Source organism: Leptonychotes weddellii, unplaced genomic scaffold (genome assembly GCF_054177405.1).
Source record: "Leptonychotes weddellii isolate Sample4059 unplaced genomic scaffold, ASM5417740v2 HiC_scaffold_7184, whole genome shotgun sequence".
Classification (NCBI taxonomy): domain Eukaryota; kingdom Metazoa; phylum Chordata; class Mammalia; order Carnivora; family Phocidae; genus Leptonychotes; species Leptonychotes weddellii.
Window position 1 is genome coordinate 1 of NW_028041518.1, and position 9625 is coordinate 9625.

Sequence of the window (9625 nt, forward strand, 5' to 3'; positions counted from 1 at the left end):
CAGCTGTCACTCCCCAGCCCCGGCCCCCCGAGCCCCCTTCCCGTCCGCGGATGAGCCCGTTCTGGACGTGTCACCCACGTGGACTCACACCCCGCGTGGCCTTCCGTGTCCGGGTCCCTCCCTGAGCGTCCCCGTCCCCATCAGCTGTCACTCCCCAGCCCAGGCCCCCCGAGCCCCCTTCCCCTCCGCGGATGAGCCTGCTCCGGACTTGTCACCCACGTGGACTCACACCCCGCCTGGCCTTCCGTGTCTGGCTCCCTCCCTGAGCGTCGTGGGCTCGGGGCCCGTCCCCGGGGCCGCGCGTGAGGGCGCCTGGCTCCTGCTCACAGCTGAGGTTCCGGCCCGTGCGTGGGGGACTGTGTGTTCCGTCCACCTGCCCATGGACATTTGGGCTGTGTCTCCACTTGGCTGCTGGGAACACCCATGGCCTTTCGCTCTGGCCACTTCTTTCCTGCACAGAAGAGCTGGCCTGCTGCCACGCCCCCACCAGCACCGTGGCCCCTGTACTTGCTTTGCAGGAAGCCACGGGTTGTATTGTTCTGTGACATCGTCGAGGGAGAACCACGTTTAGAGGCAGGGAGGCCGGCAAGGAAGCCTTGGGCCTTGTCTGGGTCCTGGCGTGGCTCCATCTGGCTGCAGGTCGGGGCAGGGTGTGGAGAGGAAGGCTTATCTCCCCATCCCAGCTGTTCCTTCCTAGCCCAGCGGGGGGGCCCCCCCACGGGTCCCCAGGTGAGCGGAAGGCCACCAGCACAAATGAGAAGGAGCCCCACCCTGCCTGGGGACTCCGAGCACTGCCCAGGGCCGTCTTCTACAGTGTAAAATGATCTCTCTCTGTTCTCTGACGGTTTCCCCACCTCTGAGGGAGACAAAAGTCCCAAAGCCCTCAGAACAATGGGATCCTATCCTTCCACATTCTGGGGCCCGGAGTCAGAGATCAAGGTGGGCAGGACTGCCCTCCCTCCGCAGGCTCCAGGGGAGGGCCCTTCCTGGCTCCTCCAGCTCCTGGGGGCTCCAGGCGTCCCTGCCTGTGGCCGTGTCCCTCCCGTGTCCGCCTCCATGGTCACATGACTTCTGCTCTGTGTCAGAATGCCCCTTTTATGAGGACATCAGCCATAGGATAGGGCCTGCCCTGCTCCGGTGTGACCTCATTTCAACCTGATTGCATCTGCAACTACTCCAAAATAAGGGCCCGTCCTCAGGTTCCTCTGGACACGGATTGGGGGGGCACCATTCACCCCAGCACAGACATGGACACTTGTTACCCCACTGTAAACACCAGCTCACCTTCCCCAGTGCCCTGTGATGGGAAGGCCGTCCTCGTCCCAGCTGACTGATGAGGGGACCTGGGCTCTGGGGACAAAGCCAAGTGTCTCGCGGTGGGGGGTGGGACAGGATGGGGACTCACGCCTGGGCACCCCAGCATGACGCTCAGGAAACAGCCGAGCCCCAAGGAGAGCCTGGCCAGCCTGGGGTCTGCCCCAGAATAACGGACTGGAGCCCACAGGGCAGCTGCCTGCAGCGTGGGGCCTGGGGTCTGGGAAAACGGCTGCCCAGAGGCTGAAGTCGGGGCATCTGGGGAGATCTGACTGGAGCGTAGATCCAGTATTAATTTGCTGCGACCCTAAGCTTCTCAAATTGGACCCCTTTTCTCCCATCTTAGGGTTGGAGGGGGTTGCCTGCAACTCACTGCCAAGGAGCTCTGGAAGACCAACGGGGGAGGGAAGAGGCCCAGAGGGAGGGAGGGCAAAGTGCAGAACCCACCAGGGAGCCAGGCGGAGGGGGGCCGCCATCCCCATAAGGCTGTAGGCCGAGGACTGGCTAAAATTAAAGGCCGAACGAGAAAGAGCCCTCCTGAGATCCCACTATGGCAAAGACACCAGCAACGGAGTGAGGAACCCGTGGACCACCGGGAAGTCTCGATAGGGTACACCAGTTCACTAAGGGAGAGCAGCTGACATCTTTCTGGGGAAAGTACTAGTTGAGCGATGAAGAGCCCCTGGAGGTGAGAGGCTGAACCCCCAGGGAGCCTCTCCAGCTCAGTTCCGGGTGTGCATCCTGGACGGCCCCACACCACCCCCACTGCCGTCAAGTCAGCGCTAACGGAGGTGTGTGATCTGCACCAGTTCCTGGGGCGGCGGTAACAAAGCAAACTGGACGGCTGAAAACAACAGAAATCATGCTCCTACGGTTCTGGGGCCAGAAGTCCACAATCGAGGTGGGCCGAGCTCCTGCTGCAAGCTCGGAGGATGGTCCTTCTGCCTCTTCCAGCTCCTGGGGGCTCCAGGCGTCATCCCTGGACTTCTGGCCATGTCCCTGTGTGTCTGTCTCCTTCTTCCCAGGCTGTCTCCCCTGTGTGTCTGTGTCTCTCATCTTGCATCTCTTAGAAGGACACTCATCTCAAGACCCTTTTTCCAAATGAGGCCCCATTCACAGGTTCTGGGGGGCACCACTCAACCCAATGACCACCCTGTCCCCCGCCCATTTCCCAGGCCCCTCACCCCCTCGGTGGCCCAGACATCTCTCTAGGACACACAGTAGATGACAGCCCCTCTTGCCTGAACCCCTCCCAGGGCTCCCTAACCCTGAAGCATAAAACCCCCACTATCCTCCCTCCCCCACTGCCTGGAGAGGGTTGGATTTCAAAGCTCCCCCTTTCAGAAAAATGCACATAAAAAACTAAGCGGAGACAATTTAGCTGTGGACAGATGGGTGTAACAATGAAAATCTGACGTCATCTTCTCTCTCGTCTGTGAGTTTGAGGGGTTTCCTAAGAAAAATTAGAAGGCAAACGCTGTGTGACCAGGCAGGGATGGCGTCCTGGGTGTACGATGCTGGAGACATGAGAGCCCATGGAGGTGAGAGGCTGAACCCCTCGTGGCCAGGAGAGGACTCTGCCCGGCGGCGGCCAGCATGGGGCGAGGAGGGAACCAGCTGTACGGCATAGGCTGGAGCCGCCCGGCCAGGGCTCCAAGGCAGGACACAGGGCCAGGGAGGCTGAGCCAAAGGCCTGGGGTGCCCAGTCCTGAGGGTCAGCAGGGGCTGGGCTTCTAGCCGTCCCCAGGGCAAAGCTGCAGAGACAGGCCAAAGAGGAGAGCTGTCTCCGTGCCATTCTGTCGGAGGAGGACATCCAAATCTGGAATCTCAGCCCCTCCCGGAGAGGGAGCCGGCCTCAGAGGCCAGGAGCGGGGGACGGAGCAAGGAAGGGCACCTGCGGAATGCAAGAATGGCCGTCTGTCCCCGCCCCCATGCACCGGCGGGCAGCAAGCAAGGAGCACGGGCTGGACACGAGGTCAGAGAGTGATGGAACTGGGCTGCTCTTGAGCAGGTCAGAGACGCCAGATGGAAGACAGGACGCCCAGTTACATTTGAGTTTCATATATAGAACAGGGACATTTTAGTGTAAGTCGACCCCAGACACTGCATGGGATAGACTTACACTTTTAACATCATGGATTTTTTTTTTTTAAATCTGAAATTCAACCTGCATTTTTTTTTTTTAAAGATTTTATTTATTTATTTGAGAGAGTGAGAATGAGAGAGAGTACATGAGAGGGGGGAGGGTCAGAGGGAGAAGCAGACTCCCCGCCGAGCAGGGAGCCCGATGTGGGACTCGATCCCAGGACTCCAGGATCATGACCTGAGCCGAAGGCAGTCGCTTAACCAACTGAGCCACCCAGGCGCCCTCAACCTGCATTTTTATTTGCTAAATCTGGCCACCGTTGCTGGAGTGGTCCTGGAAGGCTTCTCCTGCCCCAGGGTGCGGCCGGGACGTAGCAGGACAGGGATCTGACCAGTGGGCGGGGACCGGGAAGACTTTCCGGAGCGGGGGCCAGAACACTGGGTCTTGGGGGAGGCACAGCTTGATTTTGTAAACAAGAGCAAAGACCGCCTGGCAGCCCTAATATTTCCCACGAGATCTGTCCTCAGCCCAGCCCAGGGAGGGCAGGAGAGGGGGCCGTGGAATTGCACCCAGGCCGGAGGGACTTTGAAGCCAGCTGGCCGCTTTCCTGGTCATTCTGCACGTAGCTCTCGCCCCCCTTCTGAGCGGCCTTGTCCAGCCCTCGGCCCCCAGGCTGGGACTCCTGGCCACTCTGAGACTCCCAGGCACTGAGAGTGAGTCTCCAAAGAGCAGAGCCCGTTCATCAGCAGGTCCTGGCCCCTCTCTCCTCCAACACTCCCCACAGCCCATCTTGCCTCTGCCCAGCCTCCCTCCTCCCGGGTTGCTGCCTCCCCCAGCCTGCCTGGCTGTCCTCAGACTTGCCCTCACCTCCCCACGCTGCTGCCCCCGCTCTGAACATCACAGCCTCTGGAAGCTGCCAGGCTGGATCTAAAGTAGCCCTCCCTCACCCACAGAGGGGCAGGAAACTTCCCCTTCTTCTCTTCTAGGGCTTTGGTGGTCTAATCCTTAAATTGACATAAAACAGATGAGCAGGAGAGAAACAAACAGAAGGTTAATAACATGAGAGACACACAGGAAAACGGAGAAACGCGGGGCGCCTGGGTGGCTCAGTCGGTTAAGCGGCTGCCTTCAGCTCAGGTCATGATCCCAGGGTCCTGGGATCGAGCCCCGCATTGGGCTCCCTGCTCAGTAAAAGTCTGCTTCTCCCTCTCCCTCTGCCTGCCTCTCTGCCTACTTGTGCTCTCTGTCAAATAAATAAATAAAATCTTAAAGAACAAACAAACGGAAAAACGCTCCCCAATGACCAAAGCCAGCCCCTTAAAAACCACCTTCGGCTAAAGCCAAGAGCTGAGGCTGGGGGTGGGGAGTCTGCTAGGGGAGGTGGACAGGGTGAGGTTGCACATTCAGGTCCCTGCCTGCTCCACCATGCGGGTTTCAGGAGACTGCGTGATCCCTCTTCCTGGCCTGTGAGGGAGACACCCGGCAAACGGGCTTTCCCTTGTAAGTGTCTCTTGCAAAAGGGTAACTTCTCAATTCTTCAGAGCTCCTCTGGTGTCTGCAGTTCTTAAAAATAACCAGTACAGGGTGGCTCCGTCTCCTTAAGCCTCTGCCTTCGGCTCAGGTCATGGTCCTGGCGTCCTGGGATCGAGTCCCAAGTCAGGGTCCCTGCTCAGCGGGAAGCCTGCTTCTCCTTCTGCCTCTCTCCCTCTTGTCTCTCGTGAATAAATAAATAAAATCTTTAAAAATAAATAAATAAAAAAGTATTTGTTCTAGTGGTGCTTGTCTGGCTGGGTTGGTAGAGCACGCAACTTTGGATCTCAGGGTTGTGAATTCAAGCCCCACCTTGGGTGTAGAGATTACTATTATTATTAAAAATAAAATGTTAATAAAACAAAAAGTAAGTCAACAAGCATTGGTTGTAAAGCATGGTTTTCCAGACAAAATGCAGCACAGCCAGTTAGTGTGAATTTCAGGTAAATAGCGAGTGCCTTCTTGGCACAACGATGTGCAGATACTGCATGGGATACTCACGCGAGGAAACGGAAGTTCAAACCTAACTGCCATCCAGGTGTTTTTATTTGCTAAATCCGGCAGCCCGCCACAGCCCAGGACACACATCCCACCTGTTCACAGGGATCCCGACCCCTTCAACATGCTTTTCTTCTTCTCCGTATTGTCACAAAATACACATAATTTAAAGCGAGCATTTCAACCACTTGGGAGTCTACACTTCTGTTCTGACGTCACAGTCTGAGAGGCTGAAGACAGGGAGGAGGGGCCCAGCGCAGTCCTCGCAGGTCCCGCCCCCGTTTCCTAGCAACGCAACCACGCCCCCAGGCCGCGGGGCGTGGCCGTCAGGGTCATGTGGTACCTCTGCCGGCGCCGGCTCGCTCCAGCGCGTGCGTACGTGCGTCCGCGCGCGTGCGCAGGGGGGCGGCCGGCGTACCGTGCGCGTCCCTGCTCCTCGACGTCGCCCTGCGCGCGCGCGCCCGGCCCTCCCTCCGGTTCTTATAGCGCCGCGGGCGGCGGTTGGCGGCGGGGACGGCACGGACGGTGGCGACATGGCGACTCTGCGGCTCGTGGTGCTGGCGCTGGCGCTGCTGAGGGCCGAGGTCGGCTCCGGGGCAGGTGAGCGTCCCGCCCGGCGGGGGTGGGGGCGGAGCCGGGGCGCGGGGGCGCGGGCCGGCGACACTGGAGGTGGGGGTCCCTGGACCCCGGCGGCCCGGGCGCGCGAGGGGACCCGGGAGCTGGCCCGACCCCTGGACGAGGGCACCTTCCGCCCTCCCCTGGGAGCCGGCGGCCCCCCGCCCCCCAAGCCCCGCCCCGGCCGTACGAGGCCGAGGGGCGCGGCGGAGAGCCCCCCGGGACTCCCGCGCGGCCCCGGCGAAGCCTGTGCGGCCTGGAGCAGCGCCCGCCCAGGCCCGGGGCTCTCCCCTGGCTAGCGCGCTGTTGTCCTCGAGAGGACGCGCGGCGGCGCCCCTGCGGCCAGTGGGCTCGCCGGACCTGGAAGGGATTGTCATTCTTGGCAGGATTTGGGTCCCGTGTCGTGCTCCGGGGAGGCACCTGCCCCCGTGGTGTCGACCCAAACACTGAAACCCTTGGAGGCAAGCCAGCGCGCTCCGCTTCCTCCGATGTCCGATTTCAGGGGACAGAGGGAGATGTCCACCCCTTCCTGTGACAGGAGTGGAAACTGAGGCCCGGGTCGGGAGGGGACATGTGCCAAGGTCGCCATGAGGTCGCCTTGGCAGCCCGGGGTGGAGCAGGAACTGCTGAGAGGCTTGTTTTTAGCCCCAAACAGCATTATTTTCCGGAGCTTCTCACAGGAGTGGGCAATGTTTTGGGGGTGGACAGGTGTGGTTTGGAGAACGCTCGTTGGAAAATGGATTCAGGCGTGTTTTTCAGGGGAAAGCAGCACAGCCTCTCTGTCCCTGACAGAGATTTTCTTCCTGTGTTGTGACTTCCCGTTTTGTTCTTGGTTAAAGATTTCCAGTGATGGGCATGTAGGGAACAAAGTGCGGAGAAGGGTCTGGGGCTCTTGTGGGAGGAGGCCTCTTGCAGAGCTTCACCCACTCACTCCTGACCCACTTGAAGGTCTCACTTGGCCTCTCTCCTCTTCCTTATAATCAAGACGGCAGTTTACTGAATGCCTCTGGGCGAGGGCCTTGGCCGCATGCCTTCCAGCGGGTCTCTGGAAGACTCCGATAGGAGCCCGCAGCAAGATGAATGCGGAAGATAGGCTGCTGTTTTCCGCCCCTTGAGCCTTTGCAAACAGCTCTCCGTGGCTGGAGGTGGTGGCCACGGGCGGGCGGCCAAGGGGGTGAGGAGGACTCTTGGTTTCCCTCTGCGGGGTAGCACAGTCCCTGAGCTTGGTCCCCTCATCACAGGGTGGAAGCACTCATTCCCGGCTTCAGTCACCCCAGCTCCAGCCAGGAGACTGAGAGGACCCCTGCCACGGGGGCTTGGAGCTGCCCCTGCCCTCTCGCACACCATGGGAGGGGCGGGGGGGGCGGACTCAGTTTGTCTGCACAGTGTCTGAATCCACCTGGGACCTGTGTCTGCTTTCTTCTTTCTCACTTTTTTTTTTCCCTTGAACTTTATTTATTTACTTATTTATTTGAGAGAGAACAGAGAGAGAGTGAGCATGAGCAGGGGTGGGGAGGGGCAGATGGAGAGGGAGAAGCAGACTCCCCGCTGAGCAGGGCTCAATCCCAGGACCCCGGGGTCACGACCTGGACCGAAAGCAGACGCTTAACCCACTGAGCCACCCACCTTTGACAGCTCCACATCTCCGGGGACTCTCAGAAATACCATGCATCCTTTTTCTGCTGGGACAAGTGAATTACTAATGGTGTTTGCCTCTCCTGTCCGGGTCAGCTTCCCAGAAACTTTCTTCAGGGTACTCTGCCAACAGCGGGTTTCCTCAACTTAAGCAGCAAGTGCCTGCCAGGTTGGCACCCATGTCAGCCAAGGCCCCAGGACAGGGCTCTCCCTGGGATTGTCCTCGGCGCCACGGTCCTGGCAGGCCTGGTTGGGAGGGCACCAGTGGGCATCAGTTGCTAGCTGGGTCCTACAGGCTGCTGATGTGGCCTGTCTGTGCCTCAGGTGAAGGGAGCAGGAACCCCCTCCTGGCCAGATGGAGGGGATGGGAGGGGCGGGCGGGTGGAGAGGCCCAGAGCCTGTGGCTGGCATCCCAGAAATGTTCTGTTGCTCCTCCTACCTGAGCGGAGCTGCTGAGGAGGGTGGGGAGGAGGGTGGGTGCTGGCAAGCCTCATGCCTGCTCCTGGGCTGTTTACCATAAGGCCTGCCTGGCCCCGTGCCCTGCCTGGCGGCCTAAGGGCATGGAGGAGGGGTGGCTGTTTTTAGACGAAGGTGACTTGACTTCAGAACAGGGCTCACAGTCACATGGCCAAAACTGATTTTTTACTTTTTGGGCTGTCTCCCTTGTTCGTCCCTCCTGTGCCTGTGTTCTTGAGGATCCCTGTGAATTCCTGGGGTGCCCCCTCCCGTCTCCGGAGCCAGGTGGAGTGTGCCCCGGTCCCCTGCTGCGTGTGACCCTCAGGCAAGGCGGGGGTGTCAGCCTGTGGTTCCTCAGACACACAGGGGGCGGGGGGTGGGGTATGCCCTGCCTTGTCCTCTCTCTGAGACCTGAGTCCCCTGCTCCCCCCTGGGAGTAGCCCTCAAGCCTGTGGTGTTTGGGACACTTCTTTCTCCCCCAGGGAGGCAGGGTGCAGCTGGGACAGATCTGACAGCCCCTGGGTGAGGGGACAAGGCTACAGACACGAGTCCTGAGGTTTTAGAGAGGCAGGCCGGTCTGGGAGGTGGGCTGTCTCTGGCCTCACTTCCTGCCCTGACTCACCACTCCCAGCCCTGCACAGAGCTGTTGGTTTTGCAATCTTGGGAAATCGTGACTCCTGAGAAATGCAACTCACTGGGAGGGGATCCTTTGGCCGAAATGGCGCTGCCACAGAAGGGTTTCAGCCCTCTTCCAGCTTCACGCCTCTGCTTGTCGTTGTACCCGTCCTGAGTCCTGCGAATTGTCTTTCGGCTACCCCGGGTGGGTGGACATGAAGGTCTACCTGTCTCCAGGACCTTGGGGCATGTGCCACCTTGCCCCAGAGCAGAAAGCCCGAAGGCTTCGAGGCTCTACACCTGTATTCACGAGCCCACGGGGGTGGGAGGTGCCCGGGGCGCCAGAGAGGGGCTTCCGTGCAGTTCCTGTCCGCCTCTTCCCCTGCCTGCCTGGGGGTCTGAGACCTTGTGTCCTGTCCACCCTGGCCGCGGGTCTCACCTCCTCACACAGAGACCGCCGCCACCCCTCCCCCAGACTGGAAGTGCCTCGAGGGGAGCCAGGGCCTGCGGGTGTTGTGTTCCTAGCGGGACGGGAGGGGAGCTGTCAGCCCACTGAGGACTCAAGTGCCAGGGACTCTCTGAGTAGGAGACAGGCACATTCTGCCTGTGAGTCATTCGAGAAAGCTGCCCCGCTGTGATATCCCTCCAGTAAAGATTGCCTGCTGCCCTTTTGGATTTTCAGGTTAAAGTTTCTTTTTTCTTTTTCTTTTTCTTTTTTTAAGATTTTATTTATAGGGGCGCCTGGGTGGCTCAGTTGTTGAGCGTCTGCCTTCGGCTCAGGTCGTGATCCCGGGGTGCTGGGATCGAGCCCCACATCGGGCTCCCTACTCGGCGGGAAGCCTGCTTCTCCCTCTCCCACTCCCCCTGCTTGTGTTC

At 59.9% G+C, this 9625-nt stretch overlaps 1 long non-coding RNA gene across 1 annotated transcript; it reads left to right on the forward strand.

Annotated features, from left to right (window-relative positions):
• Window positions 1–5662: 5662 nt before the first annotated feature.
• LOC145719795 (uncharacterized) lies at window positions 5663–8495 on the forward strand. Its single transcript, XR_014142611.1, has 2 exons — window positions 5663–6028; window positions 8374–8495. It is a non-coding gene; the product is annotated as an uncharacterized LOC145719795 (long non-coding RNA).
• The last annotated feature ends 1130 nt before the right edge of the window (window positions 8496–9625 follow it).